This window comes from Lathamus discolor, chromosome 15, assembly GCF_037157495.1.
Source record: "Lathamus discolor isolate bLatDis1 chromosome 15, bLatDis1.hap1, whole genome shotgun sequence".
Lineage (NCBI taxonomy): Eukaryota > Metazoa > Chordata > Aves > Psittaciformes > Psittacidae > Lathamus > Lathamus discolor.
Window position 1 is genome coordinate 1567167 of NC_088898.1, and position 26814 is coordinate 1593980.

A 26814-nucleotide genomic window follows, 5' to 3' on the forward strand; every position below is an offset into this window, starting at 1 on the left:
CAGCGATGGGTATTTTCAAAGCCCAATGCGCTTCCTGCAATGATGCCTCTTCGTTTATCCTGACATCAAGGGGGTCCAAAGCTACTGGGGGACAGCGGCCTCGGCCATGCAAACCTCCAAAGGAACAATTGCTGCTGTGTGCTGAGCAGAGCGCAGCTCTGTGCCTGCCCGGCACAAAGGAGCTGTTTCAACACCGAGCCGCTGTGTCCCGTGAGTCTCCAGCCAGCATCCCTGGGCACGGGGACCCACACAGCCCCGGGACCCCAGTGCTGGCTGTGCTTCAGGGCCTGGGCAACCACCCCAGGGGAAGGGGTTTGGGGGTGATGGAGCAGCCCTTGGCCTGGGGCAGGCATTGACAGAGCCCAGCAGCAGTCCCAGGCAGGAGCACGTCCATGGGATGGATGGTGCTGCAGGCTCAGCAGAAGGGAGCGTGTCCCACACTGTATGCAGCCTGGCTTTGCTGCATTTCTGATGTGCCCTGAACGTATTTCACTTGCAATCTGAACATCATAAAAAGCTCCAAGCCAAGGAAAATTCGTCCAAGTTTTTTTCCTGTTGCTGTTTGGGTATTTTTCATTTAAACTTCAAATGAACACTGCTTAATAGTTTCTTGGAAAGGCATTTGCTTGCAGTTATGTGCAATGTAGGCTCTGTTACTTCCTTCTTTTCCTTGTGAGGCTGACTGCGAGCTGTGTGGTGGCGAACCCGAAGCCCGGCGTTGTGCAATGCGGCGGGGCTGGGGAGCAGCAGGCGCAGCTCAGACGGGCTCAGGGTTAAACTGTGCTGTTTCCCATCCAAAACTGATGGTGAATTCTGCTTGTGAGTGCTTTGCTTTAATCAGCCCACATCCTTTTAATAACCCAGCTAAGAATTACATAAACCCGGGTGGCTTGGGTTTGCCAGGTTCAGTTTAAGAGAGATTTATGGCCCTTCAGGGTTTGTACAACTCACTGAGCTTCAAGGGCTGTGGGTCGGGGACGTGCGCGCAGTTCTCTTGTGCTCCAGCCTTTCCTAACGAACCGAGCTGGTAGTGCTGATTTGCCAACAAATCTCCTATTTACTGTTCACCAGAGCATCAGTTGTGACAAACAAACAGAAGAAGGCAGCATTTCGCTGAAAGCATTTCATGTACTGATTAAGACACTATGCAAAGAGAGCTCCTCAGGGGAAGGGGAAGGCTGGGTTGCAGAGGAGCCGTTGCAGTGCTCTGGGGGCTGCTGTCAGGGCTTCGCAGTGCTATCCAGGTTAACAAAATCCCAGAAATCCCTGTATTTCTGATACCTGCTGTCCAAAGCCGCTTCCCTTTGCAATAACAGGGGGGTGGTTTCCACAGAGATTGTTTAAATGATGCCTTTATTCACACATTGGGAACGCCTTCGGAAAGGGACGAGTGCGGGGCCTGGGTTGGAGAAAACACAGGATAACAACATGATAGCAATGTGCCATAATAAGGGCAAGCACATTTCACGCTTCAGGGACTGTAACTGCTTACCAAAGAGGGCAGGAAGGGACTGATGCTGCTTCTCCCATTCCTTGGGAATGCTGGGCATGCATAAAAGGGCGATAGGGGTTTTGGTCTCTTCCTTTAAAGCATCAAACACCAACAAAGAACTGAAGCAAGAACCAAGACCTGAAACCTGGTTATAGCTCTGGATAAATGTCTAGTTCCGCTGGAGGCAGTGGCAAAGTCTCAGTGCTTCCAGCGGGGTCAGGATTTCACCTTGTGTTCCTTTCAAACAAAACTGCCTGTTCTTGGGGAGATAAATAAAACATTTGAAAGCGATGCTCATGGGTCAAGTTGCGACGTGCGTATGTACAGAAGATGTACGGTGCTTTGTGTCCTGTGCAGCGCAAGAAATATGAGGCCAAATCCTGAAGTCCCTTCAGGGCTGTGCTGTGGGGGTTTTTCCCTGCTGACTTCGCTGTTTGTTGTAGCTCCCACGTTGCTGCTGTGCTTCCTGGCCTGCTCAGAACACACTGCTGCCTTCGAGAGCATAGGAGGACCATAAGAGGAAGATGGGTTTGCTTTTCCCATCTAAATGGTGAGCAGAAGGGGTTGGGTTCAGCCCAGGTTGCAAGCTGCACCTCCGCGGGGGGGCGGTCCAAAAGCCCTCCGAATAATAAGCAGCAAGGTGGGCCCCTTTGGAGAAGCCACCCACTGCTGTGGGTCCCATGGGGCAGTCGCACCCATCACCCTCAGCTTGTGCTCGGTTGACAAAGTGCAGTGAAACCACAGAGATGGGCGAGAGCCGGGTTTGTTCCCAGCCTGTGACCTTGAGCATCTTTTGCATCCTTCCAGCACATGATTCGGGGGAGAAGGCAGTGGCGGGGGCGGCGGCACAGGAGCTGAGCGTTTGTTCAGCAGTCGCTGCGGAGAGAAAAACTTGCTTCAATCTGCAGAGATGCCAAGTGAATTTTGTTTTGTTTTGGCACGTTGGAGGCAAGCCAGCAGCAGGATGTTGTGAAGTCTTCAGCAGCTCCTGCCTGCTTGTTCCATACCAAGCATAACTCTGTATGTATTTTTATCGGCAAACTCGGTCCCACGCATCTGATGCACAAACAAGCCCCGGCTGCAGGGCTGCTCTGCCAGGGCGCTGCAGAACGGAGCCCTTCTCCTTGGCTCTGCTCTGCCATCAGAGGTGCAGGAAGTGGCCTGCAAAGGTTTGCAGGGGTTTTCCCACCCCCCTGCCAGCTGCTAAGAGGAAAATCAAGCTGCTCATTTGATGGGAGAGGAAAGCAAACCAAGTTCTGTGCTGGCTGGGGTTCCTGCTTCCCGGCCTTGGGATTCAGCGTGTCCTGGCTGCCGTTCTGGAAAGGTTGCAGGGAATTTAGGGTATTCCTTTTTGCATTGCACATGGGGATGAGGCGCGTTTCTGCTTTGTCAGCAGAAGGGCCTGCTCTCTCCCTTGCACAATAGAAAGCCGCTGGGTATAAATAGCCTTTCATGCCTGTCACCTCGGTGACTCTAATGGCGATGCCCTGATTTAAGCCCTGCTTCCAGAAGATGCTTCAGGTGTGTGCTGTCCCCAGGGGACTGAGCACTCATTTGAATGAAACCTGTTTAAGAGGCTCTAAGCAGCAATGCGCTGAGCTCGTGTAAGCTCATGTTTTAGTGCGCTGCAGAGCTGGGACTGGCACGAGGGGGGAGGACTGAGCCCATCGTCGCTGTTTAAGCACTACAACTGTTGCCTTCACAAAGGATCAGTGCTCAGAACAGGGAGACATCTTAAGAGTGTCTGACAAATATATGTACATTCAGGGACCGTGAGCTTTGAATGCTTAATACAGTGAAGGGAATTGAACATGACAGAGCTCCACAGAGGGCAGAGCCGACGCTTTACCTGCCTGCCTCCAACAAGCCCCCGGGATCTCCAGGGTGGGATGGCAGCTGCTGGTGGGGGGCAGAATGGGTGCCCAGCACCCATCAGGCACAGAGAAGATGGGTGCTCTCTCCTTTCTCCCTTATTAATCTCCAGCCTCCTCTCGGAGATCTTCACAGCTCACTCTCATCAATGTTTTCCAGTGCTTTCCAGCCTGCAGCCCCAGCATCACCCGAGGTCAGGGAGCATTATCAGTTTAATAGTAATGATGACATGACTTGCCTCAGGGCACTTAAAGCTGGGCTGGGTGCAGATTCCCGACTGGAGCAACAGGAGGAATAGGCAGAAGCACCCTGACAGGGTGACCCAGTCCCACTCTTCCCTCATCCCATTTGCCCTGCCTGCATCCTCCTTGTCCCTTTGTTCCTAAGAAAAGCATCCGAGGTGACTATGGATGCCTTTTTAAATGCTTATGATCGCATTATCCATCAGATACATATTTACAATCATTCATTAAATTAGGATGTACGTTTCATTCTTCTTTCTTAGAATATTAATGCCTACTCCTGGCTGAAATGCCATATGAATATTCATTAAAAAATCAATCAATTCCTGTGCCAGGAGTGATGTCATTGGAGCAATAACTGAAGCAGTAATCGAGCATGCTATGGAGAAACGATGAATGCCATCAGATCTAATGTTTATTGAATTCCAGCTGGGTAAATCACAGGAGGTTTTTTTCCATCCTTTTGTGTGCATTAACTGGTGCTCCAGTTCCTCCTCCTGCCCGGCACCAATCGGCCCACCAGGAGCAGGGAGCACCTCGGAGCAGGTACGAGACACCCCACTAGGATGGATGAGGCTGGGGGACCGGGTGGGATGTCACATTGCTGCAGGGCTCTTAATGAAGAGAGGATTAGAAATCTGTCTTACAACAATGGGACACAAAAGCTCTCCAAACTGTTGTGGGAAAGCTGGGAAATTAATAGGCTGAGGTCCCCTTTCCAGCAGATCTTTGGCTGGCAAAGCTCTTTCTCATCACTTTGAGCATTGTCCTGAGGGACTTCAAGTGATGGCTTTTCTTGGGTTTTCCTCTCGGTTTTTAATGGTGGAGCTACCAGAGCAAATAGAGAATAAAGAGTAACAATACACTTCGGGAGGGATCATTATTATTCTACACTTTCTCACATCAAGACTTTCTCAACAATAGCAAAGGAGCTGTGCCAATGCACGGGCTCTGACTGCAGCTCCTGTGATAAGATCACACTCTGGTTGTGTGGGAAATATTAAGAGTTTTGGCTTGACTTCAGCAGCAAGAGTCGCTTTGCAAGGCTTTTGTGTGCAATGCACCAGCTTTAGACGAGAGGTGCTTTTCAGGATCCGCTTTTTGCCGGAGCTGCCGCAATCAAATCCTCCATCAGGTCTGCAGAACACATTTCACAGAGCATTTGTCCTGGGGAGAAGTGGGTTTGATTGTAACTAAACGCATTGCCAAAGGTGATTCTCAGGACGTGCTCACCGTATGTTGGAGCTAAATATTTAGGGACTGTCACAGCCGTAAGACATTAAAATTCTTAGCATGAATCAAGTTATTGCTTAGTCACTCCGATTACCTCGATCACTCAAAATAAAGGCTCAGACCATCCTATGTGCAGCAGCGATACTTCAGCTCAGAGCTGCAGGGCTGCTCCATCCCCCTGCCCACTCCGTGGGCTCCAGCCGTCAGTGGAGAAGACAAGCCCAGGTCGGCTGGTTTAGCTGTCACGTGTGAACGGTGCCAGGTAACATCTTCAGTGGGTGTCAGTGTCAGTATTGGCCCATTCTCAGCGGTGAAGGAGCCGCTTCCCAGCAGCACCCATCGGTGACACCGGGTCCTGGGCTCCTGGCAGAGGAGCAGCAGGGAGCCAAGGTTACCCGCTTCCACCTCCAGCACTGCAGCATCAACTCATGCATCACTGCTCTGACAACAGTGACTTGCTGTGTCAGTCACATCACAGACACTTCAATCCGAAGTGTTCTTCTATGGAAAGGAAGGGGAAACACAGACCGATTATGCCAGGCTCATTTACATGCTTAGCTTAGCGAAATGAGCCGCCTGACTCTGCCTCAGGCGGTGTGACGCTCTCCCTGAGGGCGTCATCGTCTCCTGCAGAGATGTGCAGCCTCCTCATCCCCTTCCCACCTGGCCAGGTTCATTCACCCCACCAAGGTTGCTGCTTGTGTTTCTGCACATCTAATTCCCCGAACGGTGAGGGATGTAAGAGGATGTGTAGGGAGAGGCTGAGCACCATTTATCTGCTTAGTGGTCAACTTTAGAGTAATGAGAATTGCTATGCAAGAAAGACTTTGGAAAAGGGATGGTTCTATCAAAGAAATGAGCCATTCTATGTGTCCTGTCCCAAGTTTCACAACTCTTTAAAGCAAAAGGTGACCTCAAATGCAACACGCTGCAGTGGGAGCAAGACCTAAAGGGTCTGGTGCTGCAGCCATCCAGGTTGCTTGGCACAATAGGTCCTGTGCTAACAAGATGCACGCTCACAGAGCCAAGAGAAAGATGGTGCATCTGGGAAGCAGAAATCCTGGTCAGACCTTAAAGAGGAAGCAGTGAGCCAGAGAAAGGCTTGTAAAGTCCTGTGAATTGTGCCAGTTGGAGTTAAATGCAGTTTCTGAGCAGTAAAGACAATTAAATACCAAGATCATTTACAAGAGGATGTTCTATCCACCAACACGTTGGGTCTTTAAGATGAAAGTAGGTATTTCTCTGAAACATTTATTTTAATGATGCTCTTGGGAAAAGAGTCTCCATTCTGTGTCTGGGGAGGTCAGGAGCATTCCAGCACCAGCCTGGCAGCATCAGCTGAGCCAGGGCAGTCCGTACCTGCCCCTGAATTAACACAGCCAGGAGGGAAACACATCCTGGGGCTGGGTTTTCTCTTGTCCCACTCATCACCAAACCCTCCTGTAACAAGTAGCTTCTGAAACAGGCCAATGATCCGTTGGTTTGTTGTTGTCCTGCTCTCACCTCATGGGATCCAGCTGGAAACAAGCAGTGCCTTGTGCTCCTGGAGCAGTTCTCATGCCAGGAGCTGAAGGATGTCTCTGTTTACAAACAAGGAAAGGCTTTGTGCGCACAACCCTGGACCGGTTGAGGCAGGACAATGCGGCCACCTTGGAGACACTCTCATTTCGGTTTGTTTAAACTTACTCCTAATCATTTTAATGTACACCAAATAAGCCTGGTCGTAATCAAAACAACCATCACCTTGTCAGCTCTGTGGCAGAGGGTGATTCCTGAGCCTTGTGCAGCTGCTTAATGTAAAGAACTCAGACCTTCATGTACTTTATTGATAAGAAATAACAACTGCAACCTCTGATTCCATCACACGGGCTCGCTCTGAGCGGTGCCTTATCCTATGAGTGACTTCATCATGTTCCTGGGGATGCTGATGAAGGAAAGCCCTGCCCAGGGCAGTGAGGTGGCAGAGCCTGCTGTAGTGGTGTTTCCCACTTCCTGGTCAGCATTCCGTGAGCGGAAGCAGGGGGAGGGTTGGGATAACTGAGGCTGTCACCTCGCGTTCGAAGCTGGAAAGGAGAATACCCAGCAGAGAAAAAAGAACTGAGCTGAACGGCCACCAAAGACAACAAAGGAAAGGCTTTCTTGGGTAAGAGATTGTCTCCTGGGTCCTGCAGCTTTGGCTGAGCAACGATTTCAGGGGCTTGTCCCTGGTGTTAGCACCCCATCCCTCCTCAAGCGTGGTGGGTATCAGGAAGGGGGTGTGAATACGCTGTTCGTTGTCCCATCACGCCCGGCAATTGCCATTACTAATGTTACAAGCAGGCTGTGATGACACTTATCTGCCAGGGTCATGGTCTGGTTCAGAGAGCTCAGACACCGTCAAAATGCCAATTCTGAGCCCTGGGCCTCCCGGGGGATCTCTGTGGGCTGACATGAAAACATTGCAGGGCTGGAATGAGACCCCCCGTGACCCAGGAGAGATTTACTGCAGCAGGGTTAAAGCTTTCCCAGTGAAATATGTGCCAGCAAGGCTCCCTAATGGGAGCAGAGTGTAATTCTGGAGTGGGAAGTGGAATGGAGACACCACAAAGCGGTCAAGGAGCACAGGAGCAAGAGACTAATGAGGCAGAGCCGGCATGGTCACAGGTTGTCATTTAACCTCCTTGTCTCCATTTTACAAAGGGAAATGCAGGCGTACTGCCCACCTCCAGACCCTTTTGAGTTTTGTAGCTGAGAGGTGTGTACTTAGAGCCATAGAATAGTGTGGGTTGGAAAGGACCTTAAGAGCCTCCAGTTCCAACCCCCCTGCCATGGGCAGGGACACCTCACACTAAACCAGGCCACCCAAGTAAACCATTACTTAGACAGTTACTGTTCTGTATGGCCAGAAGCTGGGTATCCTCCCACACCACTGAGCTCTACTACGCTGACTACAACAACCCCCTGAGGAGCCAGCTCTTTCCTCCCTTATGGTGTTTTAGGTTTGTACGAGGACATTAACGCTTGTCTCTACTCTTGCCGCTGGAGCACAAGCAAAACTCATCGCTTGGCTGCTGTGATGGGGAGAGGAAAAGGCAAATCCCTCCGCCATAAATAAGTACAGAAACGAGGGTTTCTGATGCATTTTGGTTTGTCATTTGCTCCTGTTCATGACGGTATGTTAATCCCAATGAACTTCACATGGCTGCTGTTTCCTCCCCTCTCTTCCATGAGTTCCAAGGACACTGAAGTGTAAGCTAAGTGTAGTGGCAAAGTAAAGGTTTCTAGCAGCACGTAATCCTCTCTGCACACCAAACTGCCTTGTAGTTCACAGTGCAGTGCACACACTGTTTGTGTGTGTTGGATTAGGGTGATAACACTGCTTCTACCTGCAAAGAAAGCTTCTGTCCCAGTTACAAAACTCCATCCCCATATGACAACTGATCCGCCTTGTGAAGGCCTCGGAAGGTTTGCTTCAGAGGAACCCGTTTCTCAGGCAGACTTCTTCATTTTTCCATTTCTTCCATCATCCTTTTCCAGCCCAGAGCTGCTCCACTGGGTGTATGAGGCACAGCCCAGCCTGCCCTGTGGCACACATGAGCCACACTGATGGCTGTCCCCATGGCATCGTCCCTGCAGGGAGGAAGGCTTGAAACATCTTGCAGGTCTTGCTCGTTACGGAGCTTGCTGGAAAGGCATGTCTCTGCACAAAATAAGTGTGTCCTCTGCTCACTGGCCTCATAGAATCATGGAATGGTTTGGGTTGGAAGGGAACTCATCCAGTTCCAACCCCTGCCAGGGGCAGGGACACCTTCCACTAGAGCGAGTTGCTCCAAGCCCTATCCAACCCGGGGCTTTGATTTGTGACCTGTGGCACCTGATACATCAGGGTTTGATGCTGTGGTGCTTTGCTGTGGGCTGCCTGAGAGCTCTGATGCCAGAACCAGGCCGGCTGCCTCCCACTGCCACTCACGAATACAACTGGAAACCAAGATCCAAAGTGTATTTTAACCACCTTCAGCATCCTTAGAGCCCGGAGTTTGGAAAAGGCACAAAATCCCTAAAGCTCTGCCATGGACAGCAGAAGTTTTACTGAAGAGCTGCAGCCAGGAAGGGTTAAATGGCCGTGAGCTGCTGCGGGGTTGTTTCTTCTGCTTCACTAAGATGAAAAAACAGAAGTTAGCTTTTCTCCTGCAAGGATGTAAATGCTGGGTGTTTCATCAAGTGATTTCTCAGCCCTGCAGCCATCCTTCAATTTGAAATGCTAGATTAAAAAAGAGAGAGAAAGAAAGAAAACATTTCCGTCAGCCCGAGCACACTTTGCAGACATTATGGGAACTGTCGCCCGTTCTGGTTCCTCTAGTCACTGAACCAATCTTTTGCATTACAATCAGCACAGTAGTAAATAAACATGTTTTTTCGAGCCCTGGGGCCATCCTGAGACATGAAATGGTACTTTAGAAATGTTTCTTTCTCCATCACAGAACGTTTTTAAGATGCCCATGGCTGAAGGGAAGGAAGATGCTCTCCTGGCTGCAGCATTAACAGCCTTTCTGCTCTCTCAGAGCTGGCGGAGGCCCTGGGCAAGTCACGGCACTTGGATTTTCCATCCTGCCTGAGCACCTGGGGAAGAACAGGAGCTCTCCACCTACGCAGGATGTCACAGCTCCCCATGGACGTGGCCTGGGGATTCCAGAATCCACACCGCTGACGCCCATCCCTGCACCGGGTGGGAAAACATGGCCAGTACATCGTGTCCTGTGTCCTCTGGAGCACAGGGATGCTCTGATGTCGGCTGTGGTCCCTCAAGGAGGGACGTGGGGCTGGGGCTGGCCGTTCCCACTGGGATATATATACTCCAGGAGGTATTTCATGTATTTGGACTGGAATGAAACTCAGAGGCTCTGCTATGTCCAGAAAGTGGCCAAATGGGCCATCAGTACCCAGTTCCCTCCTCTGTGAAACAGCCAATGGGTGTCATGCAGTGTTTGTAGCATCATGTTGGGATGCTTCATGGAAACGGGTGGTGAGGAGCAGGGAATGTCCCATTTTAAGGGCAGCAGGATTGCGCTGCCTCGGAATGCACTTTGGGATAGATTTCTCATGCATCATTCCTAAAAAAAACCCCAATTTTCTCTTGCGCAGCAAAGCAAATGTGGCTGTCCCGACCTGACACTGCTTTGCCACGTGTCGAGTGCTAATGGAATTCCTCAGCCTTGAGCAGCTCTAGGCTGATTTAAAAAAATGGGGATATTTTGGTGCAGATTTTAGGGCATCCTCAAAACGATGAATGTTGAGAGAGAAACTTCCAGATGCAAAGAAGCTCTGCCACGCTCTCAGCGCGGAACAGACAGAAAGAGGCTCGCGCTTTAAAGAGGGTTTCTGTGATCCCTTTGAAACGTGTTTGGGAGATGTGGGGTGAGCGCTGCGCGCTCGCATCACGCAGATCTGCTGCTGATTTGAATATCAGAGAAGCAACAAAGCAAAATGAGGTTTTGTTTTAGGCTACAGGAATGGGAATTTGCCCAAGAAGATAAAAGAAAGTGAGATAATAACACGAAATAAATAAAGCAAAACAAAGCAAAAGATAACGTGGAATGAAGTAAAACAGAGCAAGATAAAATGAAAGAAAGCAAAATAAAATAATGCAGGAAAGTCCAATAAAAAATAAAATAATAATAAGAAAGATAAATAAAATAAAAATAAATAAATAAATAGAATAGAATAAATCAAGGTAAATTAAAAAATAAAAAGATAATATAATAATAAACCAAAATAAAAGAATAATAAACCAAACTAAATTAAACAATTAATAATAAACCAAGCTAAAATAAAAAATATTAAAATAAAATAAGAGAAATAAAATGAGATAAAAGATGAAAAAGATCAAACAAAACAAGATAAAAGCAACGAGACGAATCCGACCCAGACCGAGCCGACCTCGCCCCAGGTCCCGCGCTCCGCAGGGGCGCACCCGGCGCGCAGCCGCCCCGCCCCGTGACCCGCCCGCGCCCGGCCGCGCCCTCCCCGCGGTGCCCGGTGGGGGCTGGGGGTGTCCGCGCCGGGTCCCGCCCCGCGGCCCCTCCTCCCGTGCGGGGCAGCCCGGGGGGGGCCGGTCCCGTCCCACCCCCCCCCCCCGTCCCCGTCCCCGAACCGCCGCCCCCCGCCCGCAGCGGGCGGCCCGGCCCGGTCCCGTCGGGGCCGTTTCTCGGCGGCTGCCGGCGCTGCCGGGCGAGGTCAGGCTCGGTCCGCGCGGAGCGGCCGGAATCACTTCCTGCTGCAGGCCCCGGGCAGCCTCCATGGGGCCGGCGCCCCGCAGGTGAGCGCCGCGGCCGGGCCCGGCGGGCGGGGAGCGGGGTTCGGCGCCGGGAGGCAGCGCGGTGGGACCCCCCCCCCCCCCCCTCCCCGGGCACCCCCCGGCACCCGCGCTGCGGACGCGCACCGAGCTCATCCCCCGCTGCCCTTCATTGTCACGGCGCGGTTACCGGAGGGAGGGCTGGGCTCAGCGCACGGGGTGCGAGGAGGGAGGGGGGGGCTGGGAGGACGGAGGGGGGCACCCAGGGGTGCCGGGGCCCCCCCGCCCGTGGGAAGCGGGGTTCGGGGGTGGGGGTGGGTTAGTTCCTGCTCTTCCCAAGTCTTGCACGGATGTGGGAAACCGGGAAATGGGGCGGTTGTTATTAGCGGTACCTTCCCGAGGCGGCCGCGGTGCCCGGCGCATGCCGTATTTTCTGCTGGCCCCATGCAGGCGCAGGCTCGGACTTTCTCTCACAGGGGAGGAAGGGGAGGTAGTCAAAAAAGCCAAACCTAAACCCCAGCGGAACGCTTAAATTCGGAGTTCAGGAATGACCCCAGGGGTTATTGGGGTGCCCGGTGCTTGCTTGAGACAGCGGCTGTGCCCCCATCCCGGCACGGAACCCACCCCAGGGCGTTCATGTGCGTGTCGGGGACGAAGCGGGGTCCGTGGCTGGGTGTTGCTGGGTGGGCGCGTTCCCCCGCTGCCGCAGCCTGCAGCCTGCTGTAGTTAAAGTGCCTTTGCTGTGCTCAAGGACTTCTCCAAACATCTTCCCTGCTGTAGCGAAATGAAGCGCCGGCAGCTCCCTGCGTGCTGCGCTCCTCCGGGCTCCCCCGTGCCCGAGTGCAGGATCAGGCCCAGCCAAGTCTCCATTACCCGCTGGGTCAGTAATTTGAATAGTCCCTTTCCCACCCACCGCCCCCCTTCCTTGCAGGAGGCATCTGTGGGCATCTTGATGTGCTTCGTGCCTGCCAAATGCTTGCCTCGCGCCCGGTGTAACTGCGGGGCCGGCGTGCTGGTTTACCTTCTCCGCCTGAAATATTAAACAGTGGGAGCAGTTGGAATCGGGAAGCAGACCGGAATGATTGCTGCCCTCCCGGTGGTGCGGCCTGGGCGATGCTGGCAGCGGCTCTGCAAAGCCCTTTGGGTCCCCAGTGCCCACTGGGGGTGACCTGGCCCCACTCTAAGACCCGAATCACCTTGTTCATAGCCTGCTCTTAAATAAACCCCTTCGAGTCAAGGGAACAAAGCTGAGCCTTTCCTTATTAGCTGAACTGATGTTGTTTACCCAGCCTAGGACAGTGAGTCTGTGACCTCAAGGTGGGGGTAATGGAGGCAATAATAGTTTGATATGAAAGAAGCAGCAAATATAAAATTATTAGGGATCTTGTCTTCCTCCTCCTGGGAATAAATGTCCTTCTGTAGCCATCGCTGCTGCGGGTTTGGGGGTTTTCCTTCTATACAGGCCTTAGAATTAAGACTTCATGGGGGGAAATGGTGGTATTGAACCCGAAAGGGTGGGGATGGATTTCTACAACTTAAAATTTGTCAGAGAAAACTTCCAAGGCTCGCTGCATGATGCAGGCAGCTGGGAAAAGGCAATGTTTTAATGCCTTTGGTTCCAGGCTCAGACCCCCTCCCTGGGGTTTCACCCTTTGGACCAGAGCATGCTGGCCAAGAGCTGGCCCTGGGGCAGGGGAACGGGTGCTGGTTGCTCTCTGTGGGTGCTAGTGACAGGTCAGTGTCTCTGTGGGGTGGCTGTGTGCTAGTCTGCGGTCCATAGAGCATCGTTACTGCTTGTAAGCCCTCTCCTTGAACTTGAAGGAGCCTGCCCATAAGGTCTTGGTAAGTCCTTCCTGGCCTAGGTTGAGGTTCAAATCCAAAGCTGAGATGTCAGGAGGTGCGCGGCTGCTGTGCGGCATTGCTGGTCGGCCCTTGAGGAAGAAGTGCCAAGAAATCTCCTGGCAGAGCCCGTTTGACTTGGTGAGCTCTGGGTTTGCTTTGGAGAAACCTCCAGGCTGGCATGGACCTGCCCGAGTGGGGACACAGCTCACGTCGGGATGGAGACACTGGCACAGGGTGCCCAGAGAAGCTGTGGCTGCCCCATCCCTGGCAGTGCTCAAGGCCAGGTTGGACACAGGGGCTTGGAGCAAGCTGCTCCAGTGGAAGGGGTCCCTGCCCGTGGCAGGGGTTGGGGCTGGACGAGCTTTAAGGTCCCTTCCAACGCAAACCGTTCTCTGATTCTAAGGCTGTCCAGTTTCCCTGCCAGGCCTCATGGAGGGCCGGTGCTGGGCTGAGGAGCTCTGCAGGGACGTGGTGTATCTAAGAGGCCTTGATGGACAATCCCAGTACTGAAGTTGGTTGGCGGCTCTGGGATGCGTGGTGGCGCAGAGCTTGGATTAGGGATAACCATAGCGGAACCACCTGCAGAGGGATGATGGGATCCGCTCTTGCTTTGCTCTGTGCAATGCCTGTGTTTAAAAATACCCAGGCCCGAAATGGGGTTAGAAGGAAGCTTCAGTCATGGGTTTGAGTATTCCCAGGTTTGCTGAGCCAGCCAGCTTTCTAAGGTGGGAGATGGGCTGGGATGTGCCAGGCCAAAAGGACCCACTCCTGGAGAGCTGCAGGGATGTTGAGGAGCAGGGGGGGCTGCACTTTAATTGCGCTTCTTTATTTTACTACTTTCCCTATATTTCTTTGGGTTCGCTTGAATGCAGTGAAAGAAAGAAAACAGAGGCATTCAGCTGGAGGAAATGAAAGTGAATTCAAGTTCCCTGCCTTACCTAATGGCCAGAGAGAGCATTGTGTCTTGCTGCGATTAGCCTTCAAATGGAGCCTGAGCCTGCCTTCACCCTCTGAAGGGCAGCTTCCCGGCCCTCCTATGCTTTGCCTGGGGCAGTGGAAGCAGATCCAAGAGCCACCAGCACCCAGCTGGGGTGGGCCCACCTACGGGAGGTGTCATTTGGGGGGGGGGGGGGTCTCCATCATTTTATTGACACCCAGGCTGGAGAGCAGTTGAGAAGTAGGTGAAGCGTGCTCCGGGGAGGGCGAGGCTGTGCGTTTGCTCTACCTGACTTTATTTGCGAAGTGACAGGGATTTTGACAGGCTTTGTGTCTTTTTTAGCAAATCAAGTGTCATGCCAGGTTTGCCGGTGGATGAGATCATTTGCAAAATATGTTTCCCAGCTTGCTTCAGGCATAATTCATTGTGTCAACTGCAATTGCTCATTTGCGAGGAGCTGTGATTCATTAGCGGTTTATTTTTTCCCGAGTTCAACTTGGTTTTAAGCAAATGTTTGGAGGCAGAACAGAAATTGAGGAAAATTGTTAAACCTTGCGCTCTTTGTATCCAAACCCGCCGCTGGGGAGGGAGAACTTGCTGAAATGCCATCAGGAGGGAGAGGCAATCCCTGGGCTGTGCAGGATTGCGCTCGGGTTTGTCCTGTGGTTACTCCTCAATGGGGACGGAGGTAATAACAATCGGACTGCTGGGACGGAGCCTGCCACGTAGAGCCTGGAGAGATGGAAGGAGCGCGTGGAGCTTCCTCCTTCTTTTCCGTGGTGGGGAGGGGGGTTCAGCCTGCTGAAGGTACCACATCTTCCTCATCCCCGGATTCAGCTGGGGCAGAGGCTGCCCTATGGATGGACAGATGGGTGATGGACGGGGGGCTGCTGGTGTTTGCGGCCCTTGCGTGACACCAGCTCTTCCCCATAGCTCCTTGATGGAGGAGGCCTTGGGGCTGGTGGAGATGGGGGCAGTTGCTTGTTACGGTGACCAGCACCCCCCAGAAGCTGATGCCTCAATGGGATAAAACGATGATAAATAGCCCTTGGCACATGTTCTGTGCTCTGTGTGTTCCCGGGGCCGTTGCAGACATCGCAGTTTGGCTTCAGTCTTTTTAGAGGTCCTCACGTCAGACTTCTTAAAAAAACCCCAAATCTGCATGTCAAGTACATTTTTGCGTTGCATTTCCTATGAAGACAAATATTTCAGTGCATTTTTTTTCCCCCTGGGTGGGTGGATGGGGGGGGGGGGGGGCAGAAATCACTGCTGCTGCTTCAGCAGCCAGAAACTACCCTCCAATAACAACCCAGTCTGTGTGGGCTGAATAAATTGATGTATTTTTCACAAAAAAGATTGATTTTTTTTTTCTATTTTCTTTTTAACTTCTAAGTGATTAAGTACATTTGAACAGAAGTCACTTGACAGGTTTTCTTTTCCCCGTGCAGCAATTCCCTGTAAAGTACTCTTAAAACGGGTTTGTCGGTTGGGTTTTTTTTTTCCCCGAGTATCTGCGCCTTCTCTCTCTGGTTTTCTCCCACTAGAAGGTTTGTCAGATTAAGAGCTGGGAAAGGGGGAGCGCTGATGGTAACGTGGGGAGTCTGCTGACCCGCGGCGCGCCGGCGCCGTGCCCAGGCACTGCTGCTTTGCTGCAGAGGCCAGTGCCAGGAGCGAAGGGCAGCAGAGCGTGAGGGGAGGGAGGTGACTCCATCACAGTGACCATATATAGTCACTGGGATGGGATTAAACCCTTCACCTCCCGGTGTCATCCCTGCGGCAATAAAGCCAATATCGGGATCTGTTAATCATTCCCAAAGCCAGGAGGAGAAGAATCCTCTTCTCTTCGCAGCATCCCGTTTGTAGCCATCGGGGCTCTTCTGGATCAGTCGATTTGGGGACAGGAGCCAGATGTTTTTCATCCCTGGGTGTCTGGAGGCTGGATTTCGGTGAAGAACAGAGCGTGTGAAGAGTTGCAAGTTAAATATGACCCAGCTTGTGCTTACTCAGGCTCGTGGGCTCGGTGGCAGAGCAGTTGTGTGGAAAGGGTCCTGTGTTCGGGTGCCAGCGCTGGCTCGGCTCCACGCGCGCGTTCTGATCGTGATATCCACTGGGGAAGCATATGGCAGCCTCGGTTATATATATATATTGTGTGGGGGTACATGTTTTACATGCCAGTTCTCTCTGTCATAGGACAAACATTTACGCTCTGATTATATGAAGCATTAGGCAAACAAGGGTTAGGTTTGGAAATAGGATAATTCCTTGCAGAGATGCTGTGGAAGGTGCTGTTAAATGATGACACGGCAAGGGAGTGATAATGTTTCGGTACTCGGTGCTTTCCAGGGTGCTAAGCTCTGAATGGATTGTGCTAGATAGAGGTGTAACATGCAGGTGTATAAATAAAGGGTTGGCAGTTCAAGGTGTGCAATGCAGAAGGCAATGGCCAGGTGCCCAAAAGACGCAGGGAGTGAGGTTTTGCACGGCTGAAGGTGGTTAAAATGGCTCGATTGGCAAGGGAAGAGGCGGATGGGCCTGGCCAGCGCTGGGTGGGAGATCTCCCGCAGGACAGGATGTGCCTGGCTGCACCATGGACCCTCCTGGGGAGAGGCTCTTTGCCTGGGTGCCAAGCTCATGGCTGAGATCCTGCTGGAATGAAACTCTCATAGACGGGGGTGACCCCCGTTCATGGGTGCCCCTTCGCTGGAAACCTGCCTGGATGCCGCACTGGCTGCAGCCACCTTGGCAGGACTGAAGCTGAGGAGCATAATGTGCTGTTCGGTTTTCTGTTGTGGTTGGAACCACGCTCTCGTGTGATTTTATGATTTGCTGGTGGTTGTATGGAGGGTTTGTGTCCCTCTGACTAGATCTCCTCCCTTCTCACAAGTTCTGATGGGCTATGAAGTAAAACTCCGCAGGTTTTGCATGGTCTCTGGAGCTGCTGCCCAGCCTCGCAGGCAGGTGAAAGCATCTGTAGCACTCAGCCATTCCTTTCTACAAGGAGAAGTCGCTTCAAACTTCATCTGTCTGCCCTGCGATTATCTTCTCTTTTCTGCCTCCCTCCATTTATACATGCTACCAGCATCAATACATGCCCGTGCTGAATGGAACATTGCTGCTTAGGTTTAATTGTCTCCTAATTAAGTAAACCAGAGCTTTGCATGGTGCTTGTAACTGCATCTTCATGTGAGTCCTGCTATGGCCAGGAGCCTCCAGAGCGGGGAGAGCAGCAGCATCAGGGCCCTTCAGGAGAGGGTCATGGTCCACAGCAGCAGCCTCCTGTGCGGCTGCTGCTCCGGGATACCACCCTGATTAAATTAGATGAATTGCCAGGTTTAAAGCATGCTTTTCTTTGGATAAATCTCTGCGTGCTTTGGGAATGCTGCCTGGGGTATTGCCTCAGCACAGCCCCACTGAAAGGCACGGATCTGGGGTCGTGGGGACGGCAAAGACAGGGCATGCAAGTGCAGCGCTGAATTTTTGACTCTTGTCTGAGTACAATTCCTGGTCTTAATGCATCATTAACACGGTTTTCTGCATTCCATTCCGTTCCCATTACAGCGCTCGGTTCCGTCGGGTAATTTTGGCATGTTGATATTTTTGTTGTCAGCAGTTTTTCTCTTTTCTCTCTTTTTTTTTTTTTTTTTTTGACGCATATAAAACCATTAGTGTGAGAGCAGATTAAAAAGATACATTACAATTAAAATGTTAATGAAATCGGCATCATACAACTTTTGAAACCATTTAGGCATTAATCTGTCTTGGTCTTATGGCCATTAACTCGGGCGATTCTTATTCTACACTGACCCCTGCTGAGAGAGTCGTGCTATAATTGGATTTTAAAACCTGGGGGGAAGCAAAGGAGGGAGAAAAGCCTTTTAAAAACATGGAAGTTGTGGAGGTGGCGTTAGCCTGCTGTGTGGGTGTCCACGGGAATGGAGCCGGCGGAGAACGGCCTCCTCTCTCCATCACTGCCCCAGTTCCCCACCGGGGCAGGTCTTGCCCCTGCACCGCTGCTCCGCAGCCTGGGAATGCCGTGGTGGTGGTGTGGGGCGGCGAGCTGGGATCCCCCAGGCTGGGATCCTCCTGGGCACTTCGCTGTCACCGTGACCTTGGGCAGGACACGAGCACCGCGATCCGCTTCGGTTTATCGCAGTGTAACGTGAGCAGGGCCGTAGCGGGGCGGGGGGAAGGCGTTTGAAGGCTCTCGGAGGAAGGGAATGGGACGGCAGCAGATAATCATTCACCCTCAGCTTTCCCCTGTTCCTCCCAAGTAGTGTTTCTACAGATCAACTGTTTGGGTTGGGGTTTGTAATTCTTTTTAAATAGGGTTTTTTGCAGCTTACACAATATTTGGATGGGGGCCAGCCCCCCCCCCCCCCCCCCCACCTCCTGCCCCTGGGTGAAAGAGGAGGATTGACTAATTCGCAGGCTGGGTAGTGAATCCAACAACGGGACTTCTTGACTCATCAGACAGCTCGCAGGATCCGTGCCATGGCTCTGCTGGGGCATGGCTCCATTGGCTGCTCCAGCCCCACCAAGCCTCCAGTCCATCCATGCTGGGCTGCTTGGTCTCTGGACACCTCCAGAGCTTTACCCTGTGCTGTCCATGAGCTTCACATCTGTGGGATGCTGGAGAAACTGGGAAGGGCAGGTCCCTTAGAGAAGGACCCAGAACTGGGATGGGGCACTGGCTTGTTAACAGGGTGGGTGTGCTGCTAACAAGGCAGTGATGCACCTCCTGAGGGGATGAGCTGTTAGTTGACGGATGAGCACATCCCGATGAGGGAGGAGTGGGGAGCCAGCCCTGCTTGCGTTTGTGCTGCAAGTGGGAAATTTATAATGAAGAAAGGCTAAATAGGAATGTGGAAGCTGCAGAGCTGTCGTCTTCCAGCTGCTCCGCTCTCCTCCGAGCTGCTGTGCCGTTGCATGATGGGGAGACTGGAATCTGGTGTGTTGGCCCAGAGGCCCGCTGGAGCTGACGCATCTGCAGGGCTTGGGGTAGCGATGGCAGTGATTGGGGCTGGGTTTTTGGCTGTGAAGCACAGAGCATGCCTCTGGCACCTCATCGCAGGGACTTGGAGCCTGGATGACCGGAGTGATGGAGGCTCTTCCTCGGAGCTCTGGAGTCACTGCTCACTCGCAGCAGAGGCTGGGGTTTAATGGGTTTATTCCCTTTTTACGTGGGCAAAAAAGTCGTTTATAGCGGTGCTATTTTGTGTCAAGTGTTCAGGCATTTTGTGAACTTACAACCTGAGAGAATTTGGGATGAGGATCCAGAATCATCTGACTTGACAGGAATTGCATGAGATTTCACTGGAGCATGACACATCCATGTCCCAGCTCTCCTGGCTGGACGACTGGGGGTGTATTGCTGGCATAGGGCTATCCCAGGCTGCTGTTTTGTGACCATGGGTGAAACCAATGGCATTTATGCCAGTCAGGTTAAAGTACCTTAGGGAATGGGAAGGAAAACCACTTCCCCAGAGCAGGAAACCTGCAGAAGATCCTGCCATATTGAACTTGTGTCTCTGCCCTCCCATCCTATAGTCCTATGGGAATCCTGCATGTGGAGGGCATTCCCGAGGGCAGGAGAGCTGGGAGGTTCCCAAGGGTTATCTGCAGGTCTGGTCTGGAAGCCCTCAGAGATGCAGGCAGGTGATGAACACCACCCGGGGGTGGGATGGGATCGGATGGGATGGGAGCTGCGGCATCACTGTTGCCCACTCCTTTTCCTGTGTGGGCATTCACATGCTCTTCCATGTCTCAGCACAGTGGCAGACGTGCAGGCAGGGAACAAAGAAATTCCCATTTGAAATTCCTGGCTTATTATATGGATGTGTACTGGCAGTTGTAGGCCAAGGAAGAGGGAGCAGAACAACCACCCCAGACAGTCCCAGTGTGTTTCAGCACACAGGTAGGATTTCCAGCAGGGGGGAATCTCTGTGTTGCAGCCCCAGCAAGATGCTCAGTTCACCAGAATCAATATGTGAGCAGTCCAATAAAATCCGTGGGAATTTAATTTCAGGCCATTTCGAGCAATCTGATAGCTGGTCTCGCAGATTGGGTGGCTTGGCTTTTGTTGGGTATTTTTTCATGGTGTTTTTCATTGTGCGACTGTGAAAATGCAGATTGAGCCCAAGGTACCTGTAGTGCTTTGGTGCTGCGGTGTCAGGGTCCTGCCCAAGGGCAGGGAGGGCTGGAGAACCCACGTTGCCAGCTGGGATAACTTGGCTCTGGCTGATGTTCAGATCCGCTGATGGTGGCAACGCTTCTGCTTCCAGATTGCAGTGCGGCACAAAGCAGCTTTTATATCCTTGCATGGCATTGCTAAGATCTCGAGTCCCATTTCCTTGCAGGTTCATGAACTGGTTTGGGGCAAAGCCCATAATGTGCCATCACCAGCCTGAGGAGGAGCACGGGATCCGGGCGAACCCGAACTCTTTCTAGCTGCTCTGTGGTCTGAGCACTGAGCCCAGTGGTTCTTCTCCTGCCTGTTGCTGGATGTGGTTGGGCAGACCCTGGAAGTCACCGAATCTTGTATGGCTTTGGAATGACCACAGGTCTCCATGATGATCTCCATACCCCGTGCAGCAGCTGAGCAGACAGGGCAGCCTTGCTGAGCTCGCTCTGGCACCCAAGAGGCTGTTTTCTCCGTGCCTTGACTGCACAGATCTGGTATTTGAATTTTAGACTTCGTTTTGTAGGTGGGAAAAAAACCACCCACCCTCCAGGCTGAATGATGCCCTGTTGTATATGATAGAGACGTGGGCAGCACTAGCTGGACTATATGTACTTTCCTCTGTGGTCCTGCAGATGCTATGGGTAGAGGCTGGGGACGCTGGCTTTCTGGGGCACGGCAATGCTCTCGGGAGCACAGCCTACGCCATGGATCCTGCCTCATGCTTTCCTCCAAATCTGAGACTTACATCATTTGTACCATGAGAAATAGATCGGTCTGGAAGTGGTGTCTGGCTTCGCTTCATTGCAGTGTGTGACTCCTGTATTTTATAGCCTTCTTCAAGGGCCTCCCCCAAGAACCTCTCCGAATTCCTTCTGCAGTTTTATTTTAGTTCAGGGAAGCTTAGCTCAGGTTTAAACCATTCAGTTGTGGTTGTTAAGTCTTAGTGACATATTAAGCATTTAATATCTAAGTGCATTAGCTTCCCACCCACATCCCCTGTTTGAGATGGGTTGAGGGAAATAGTCGGTGCCCACATCTAATAGGATGCTGCTCGGCGTGCTTGTGTAGATGGCTTCCTCCTGGTCCTCGTCTTCTTAGGTTTAGTTCCTGACCTAATTAAGCCTGAGCAGTGGTGGGAGCAGGGATCTTGTGACTGCATCAGACAGCACCTAAGCCCTCGGAGGGATGTCAGGAACGTTGCTAGTGCCGGAGGGGATGCTTTCAGTGCAGTGGGGATGTGGCAGTGGTGGCCCGGTCCTAATTCCCTGTGCCCTGCACGTGGCTCTGCAGCCACCCGGGTAAAAGAGGTACCCAGATAGAGCAGTGTCCCCAGTACCTGGTGGTAACTGGGGTATGCCCTGGTCCTGCCGCTGCTGCTTGGCTTGGTGTGAGTACAGATGGGAGAATCCGCCTTAATTGCGGTGGCACCTCTTGATTGTATTGCATCTTAATTTCTAGGCCCTTGCTTAACTTGTGCAGTACATCAGAAGCTCTTGTGAAATGTAATGTGCCGGAGCATCGGCGCAGGAAAAAGCTCTGCCTTCTGTGAAGCCAGACTGTTGCAGCGTAATTTGTTTTGTAAGATTTTGAAAGGCAGTGTTGCAATCTGTAACAGTAGAATAGTGGGAAGATGGTCAGGTGGTTCTTGGGACTTCAACAGACAGATTTCATGTCTGTGTGTTTTTGCAACACCTTTCTATAAAGGGAAACATAATTTAAAATATGATTACTTAGTGTTGTAACAGTCTTCTCAAACGTTTTTGCATTATGCAGAGATCATTATCAGAGGCTGATATTAACTTGCAAAGAATATTATGCAAATCATTCTCCTGTTCTTCTAAAAAGAAATTTCCTTCATAATGCAAAGCGTGACAAAAAAAATTGTGCAGAGGCTTTTGGCAAAATTACATTCAGAAGATGTAACAGTTTTTCTGCTTACTCGCACAATCCATTTGTGCCTTTCTACTGGATTTTCTCAACTCAGGCTGATAAAGGCTGAATTTTAAAATGAGGGCTGGGGAAGGAGGGGGGAGTATCGTACCTCGTGGGTTCAGGAGCAGGCAGGGAGGCTTTTCAGATCATTGTTTCAGAGCTGTGCTACAGTCAGTAGAGGTTCGGTTCATTCTCAGCTGTTCGTTGGTCTCTGAAATCACTCGGTGCTGCGTCTCCTCTTTCCAGGGTGCGCAGCATCACCCTCACCATGGGCAGCAGCTTGTAGGTACCCACTGAAATGCATCTCACTGTGTCGCACTTCCGACATGTCCAACAGTTACAGCACTGTTAAGGCTCAGTATCACTGGTACCAGTAAGAGCATCCCAAAGGAGGGGCACTGACTAGGTGATGGGAAGCTGGACCACAGACGCCCATGGTGGGATGGGTGGTCCTGCCCTGGGGTGGTCCAACCTCAGCATCTTCTTTGTGTTTCTCTGAGCAGCGTTCCTGGAGGAGATCCTGGTCCTGTGAAGTCACTGTGGGTTTTACCACTGACTTCATCCCTTCTCCATGGTTTTTTTTTCGTTACAAGCTGGTGGAATCAGTTCACAGCTGCCTGTTTCTAATACAGAAACCAGACACAGCTGAAATTGAGAGAATCATTCTATAGGTATTGGCTGTTCTGCGCTTATTATAGATTGATATATAGATTGATATTTCTGGGTGCTCGCAGCCCAGAAAGCCAACTGTATCCTGGGCCGCATCAAAAGGAGCGTGACCAGCAGGTCGAAGGAGGTGATCCTGCCCCTCTGCTCTGCTCTTGTGAGACCTCACCTGGAGCATTGTGTGCAGTTCTGGTGTCCTCAACATAAAAAGGACGTGGAACTGCTGGAAAAAGTCCAGAGGAGGCCACGGGGATGATCAGGGGACTGGAGCACCTCCCGTATGAAGACAGGCTGAGGAAGTTGGGGCTGTTCAGCCTGGAGAAGAGAAGGCTGCGTGGAGACCTCAGAGCAGCCTTCCAGTACCTGAAGGGGGCCTATAGGGATGCTGGGGAGGGACTCTTCATCAGGGACTGTGGTGACAGGACAAGGGGTAACGGGTTCAAACTTAAACAGGGGAAGTTTAGATTGGATCTAAGGAGGAAATTCTTTCCTGTGAGGGTGCTGAGGCACTGGAATGGGTTGCCCAGGGAGGTTGTGAGTGCTCCATCCCTGGCAGTGTTCAAGGCCAGGTTGGAGGAAGCCTTGGGTGGGATGGTTTAGTGTGAGGTGTCCCTGCCCATGGCAGGGGGGTTGGAACTGGATGATCTTGAGGTCCTTTCCAACCCTAACTATTCTATGATTATATGATTGACAAAACCAGACCCTAATAAATATTGTAACTGGCTTAAATGAGTAAAATATTTGCTGCTCTGGATGGCAGTCAGGGTTGGGAAGGCTCATTCAATGTAGACCCCGTTTTTCAGGCACTGCAGATCATGTAGAAAAAGTGTAGCATTTGTCCTGGTTTTATTTTTCCTTGGCCATTTCTCAATACAAATGTGATTCAGAGAAGTCAGGATTGTTCCGAGGTACAGATTGAATTATAGCATCGTAAAATGGCAGAGGGAGTCTTCACTGGCAGCGGAGATTTCTTGAGTTTTGTGTGTGTGTCTGGTTAGATAACTCAATCGTTTAAAATCAACCCAAATTAGATCAATACGCTGGAAGTTGTAGTTAGCATTCATCAAGCAACTTAGGCTGGATGTTCAGGCATTGACAGGCTCCACCTCTAGCTGCAGGGTTTCCCTGTTATGAACGGGTGAATACTAATCCTTGTTTATTCTCTGCTGCAGGGGAATGGATTCATCACTGGGTTTCGATCTTGAAGCCCTTGGTGGGAGCGGGGTTGGCTGTTATCTGTGCGATGGTGTTCAGCTGGATACCACCACTTACACCTCTACCAACACAAAATACCCTGTTCTGGTGGCATGGGGCTGAAGTTTAATACCCCAAACGTGGCCCCAGGTGCAGGGCTGGGGTGTGGTTGTGATGTGATAGTTACAGAGATTACAGGAGCTGGCTCTGACCTGTGCTTCGCATGGCGTGCCCTGGGCACGGTGTGCTGCTCAGCCCTCTAAGGAGCTGCTGGTTGAGCATCGAGGTCCTCCCTTCACGTGAGTCACGTATTTCCCTTTGGGACACTGTCCAGTGACGAGGCCAAACACTCAACAAAGCTTGTCCAGGTTGGAGGAAGCCCTCAGAGTCTGCTAAAATACAGTGACATTTCCCAGACTCGTCACTTGTGCTTTCTGTAGGTAAAAGACTCTCCAGTTCTCCTTTCTTAGGTGAGCCCAGCCTCCGTGCAGGGCTGTGGCACAAAGGCATGGAATTCATTTGGGTTTTATAGTATGTCTTAGAAGAACATTTGCAGAGCTAATCATCAGCTGCTTCATTCCCCCTCCCTTTCCCCATTAACCTCATATTAGCCTGTGCATATCAACAGTGGCTTTTATCCTCTGCTGCTCTTTGCCAGGTTTTATGTTCCTACTTGCCTCACTACAACCACATTCTTCCCGTCACGCATGAATAAAAGCAAAGCAGTGGCCACTGTGATCTCCTGCTGGAGGGAAACTCTTCCCAACAAACAGAGTGGAAATTGCAACTGGTTATGTAAGTGATGGGCAGAGATAAAAAGAACATTCAAACGTGGCTTGAGTTGTGAGTGTGTATCTTGGAAAGGAGTTGCAGCAGCGCGGGGCGCGGGTTATTCCAGTGTGAGTTACGGGCTCACCCTCCCGCAGGCGCGATGCTAGCTGCCGGCTGTGGAAGCAGATATTCCAACCTTGGAGAATCTTGTAGGACATAAAAGTTTTAATTAAAACCGTGGCTTGGTTGAGGTTATTTTGCTTTCCCGTGAACGTCTTCATTTCTTCTGCAAGAATTAAATGAAACCCTGGGTATTTTTATTTTTTTTTTGTTGTTTCTGCATATTTATTCTTGAAGTTGAAGCATTAGAAAATAATTGAGTAAAACAAAATCCACAAGGCTTCAAATTACCTCGCGCTTAATGTTTTATTTAAAGGCTTTGCTAACTGGCATCCTTTCTAATGAAGCGGGTCACGCGCTGTGAAGAGCGCTGGGTTTCTGTTTGCCGTTGAAATTGGAGGCTGCTCCCCTCAAACCTTGGGCTGTGCTGCTGTGAACCGCCGCACGGTTCTGACTTCCCGGCTCGGGGAATCTCGCTCTAATTGTTCTCAATCACACCAGTGCAAATGAATATAGCCGTGTTTGGAGGATGGAAGCGGTGTTGTCATGGCAATCTCCGTAAGGTCAAGAGAAACTCATGGATACTGTTTGCTGCCTCTCCCGGGAGACCTCTCCTAGTTTGCAAAACTATGGATTTGGGGGCTTTGGTAAGAAGTTGAAAGCACAGTTCGGTAGTGGTTTGGCTAAAAGGATTCTCTGTTTCCTACAGGGTAGCTGAAGGTGCCAGGGTTCAGGTGAAGGTGATTATGGGCTCATGTCTCACGTGCTGACTAGTCACCGTCCTCTGGGAGCTGTGTCTCACCAGCTCCCGACCTGGTATGTGGACCAGGAACGTTGGGATCCTTATAAAGGTTGCTCCAGAAGGGATTCATCTAAACCAGAGGGACAGTGGCGGGGACCCGTTTGGTGGGCTCAGTTTGCTGCGGTGAGCTCTGGCTTGGGTTTGGTCGGGATGGGGTTTGTTTTTGTGCTGTTTAAAAAGCCAAGAACCAAAGAATTTCCCCCCTCCCCCCAAAAAAAAAAACCCAACCCCAAAGTCCCCAAACCAACTCAGCTTTCTGAATCACAGGAGGCCATGCTCGTAACAGAGCTATAGCAACGGGCAGCTCAGAGCTGGCCCTGCCTCCCACCGCGGCTGGGGCTGTCACCCCCGAGTCTGCCCCTTCCCTCCATGCCCGCAGCAGGCAGGGAGCAGGGAATGGTGCTGAGTGCTGCGGTCACTGCAAAGGAATGTGGGCAATGAAGCACATGCATTGCCGGGCTGTAACTCCGGGATCGTGCTCTGCCGTTCCCGTGCACCGGGTGGGAGGGGATTCCTGTAAGAACTATGTGAACGGTAAACACGGAGAAGTGGCAAAGGCAGCAAGGGGATGTTTGCTCAGCACCGCCGGGACAGAGCTCTCCTCTCCTGATGGTGGCAAAGTCGCAGGATGGTTTTGGTTGGGGACTGCGGGTAAGGGGTTGGGAACAGCGTGCAGCTACGTGGGTGCACAGCAAGAGGCTTTTAGAGATGCCAGTGTGGGTCCGGGTGCTTTTGTGAACTTCAGTTTGTGAAAGGTGCTAAAGCTGAAATTAGCATGGAAGCTAAATTGAAATAAAGTGTAAAACTGACCCAAAAAGTTAGTTCATTCTGTCATAGAACCGCAGACTGGTTTGGGTTGCAAGGGATCCTAAAGCTCAGGCAGTTCCAACCCCCTGATGCTGTTATCTGTGTTCACTTGGGGTTTTATGCTGTTCAATAACCTCTGTGTACCTTCTGCATGTTTGGATTGTGGCAGCCACACCGATGCCTTTACAAACAGCTTGTGTAGCGGGACAAATGAGTTCCCTAAAACTGGCATGTAGCAAGCCTTGGGTTAGGTGATCTGTGTAATTGTGGGTTTATGGTTTGGCATTCCCAAATTCTTCTTGTTTCTTAAGAAAACCCCAAGACCACAAACAAAACAAACCCCAAAATGAGCCTTATTCAATAAGTCTTATTCATAGAGAGCCATGACAGCGTTTTGATGTACAACTAAATGCATGTTAAATCTGCAGTCCTTTTGCTAGCCCAAAGAAGTT

At 51.4% G+C, this 26814-nt stretch overlaps 1 protein-coding gene and 1 long non-coding RNA gene across 2 annotated transcripts in view; one reads left to right on the plus strand and one right to left on the minus strand.

Annotated features, from left to right (window-relative positions):
- Nucleotides 1-8801: 8801 nt before the first annotated feature.
- On the minus strand, nt 8802-11348 carry LOC136022536 (uncharacterized). Its single transcript, XR_010616200.1, has 2 exons — nt 11258-11348; nt 8802-8974 (listed from the first exon to the last, which is right to left on the minus strand). It is a non-coding gene; the product is annotated as an uncharacterized LOC136022536 (long non-coding RNA).
- NACC2 (NACC family member 2) overlaps nt 10967-26814 on the plus strand; it is a 57204-nt gene continuing 41356 nt past the window's right edge. Inside the window, exon 1 of the mRNA XM_065695988.1 lies at nt 10967-11134. The gene's annotated coding sequence lies outside the window, so the exon portion shown is untranslated. The remainder of the gene's footprint in view (nt 11135-26814) is intronic.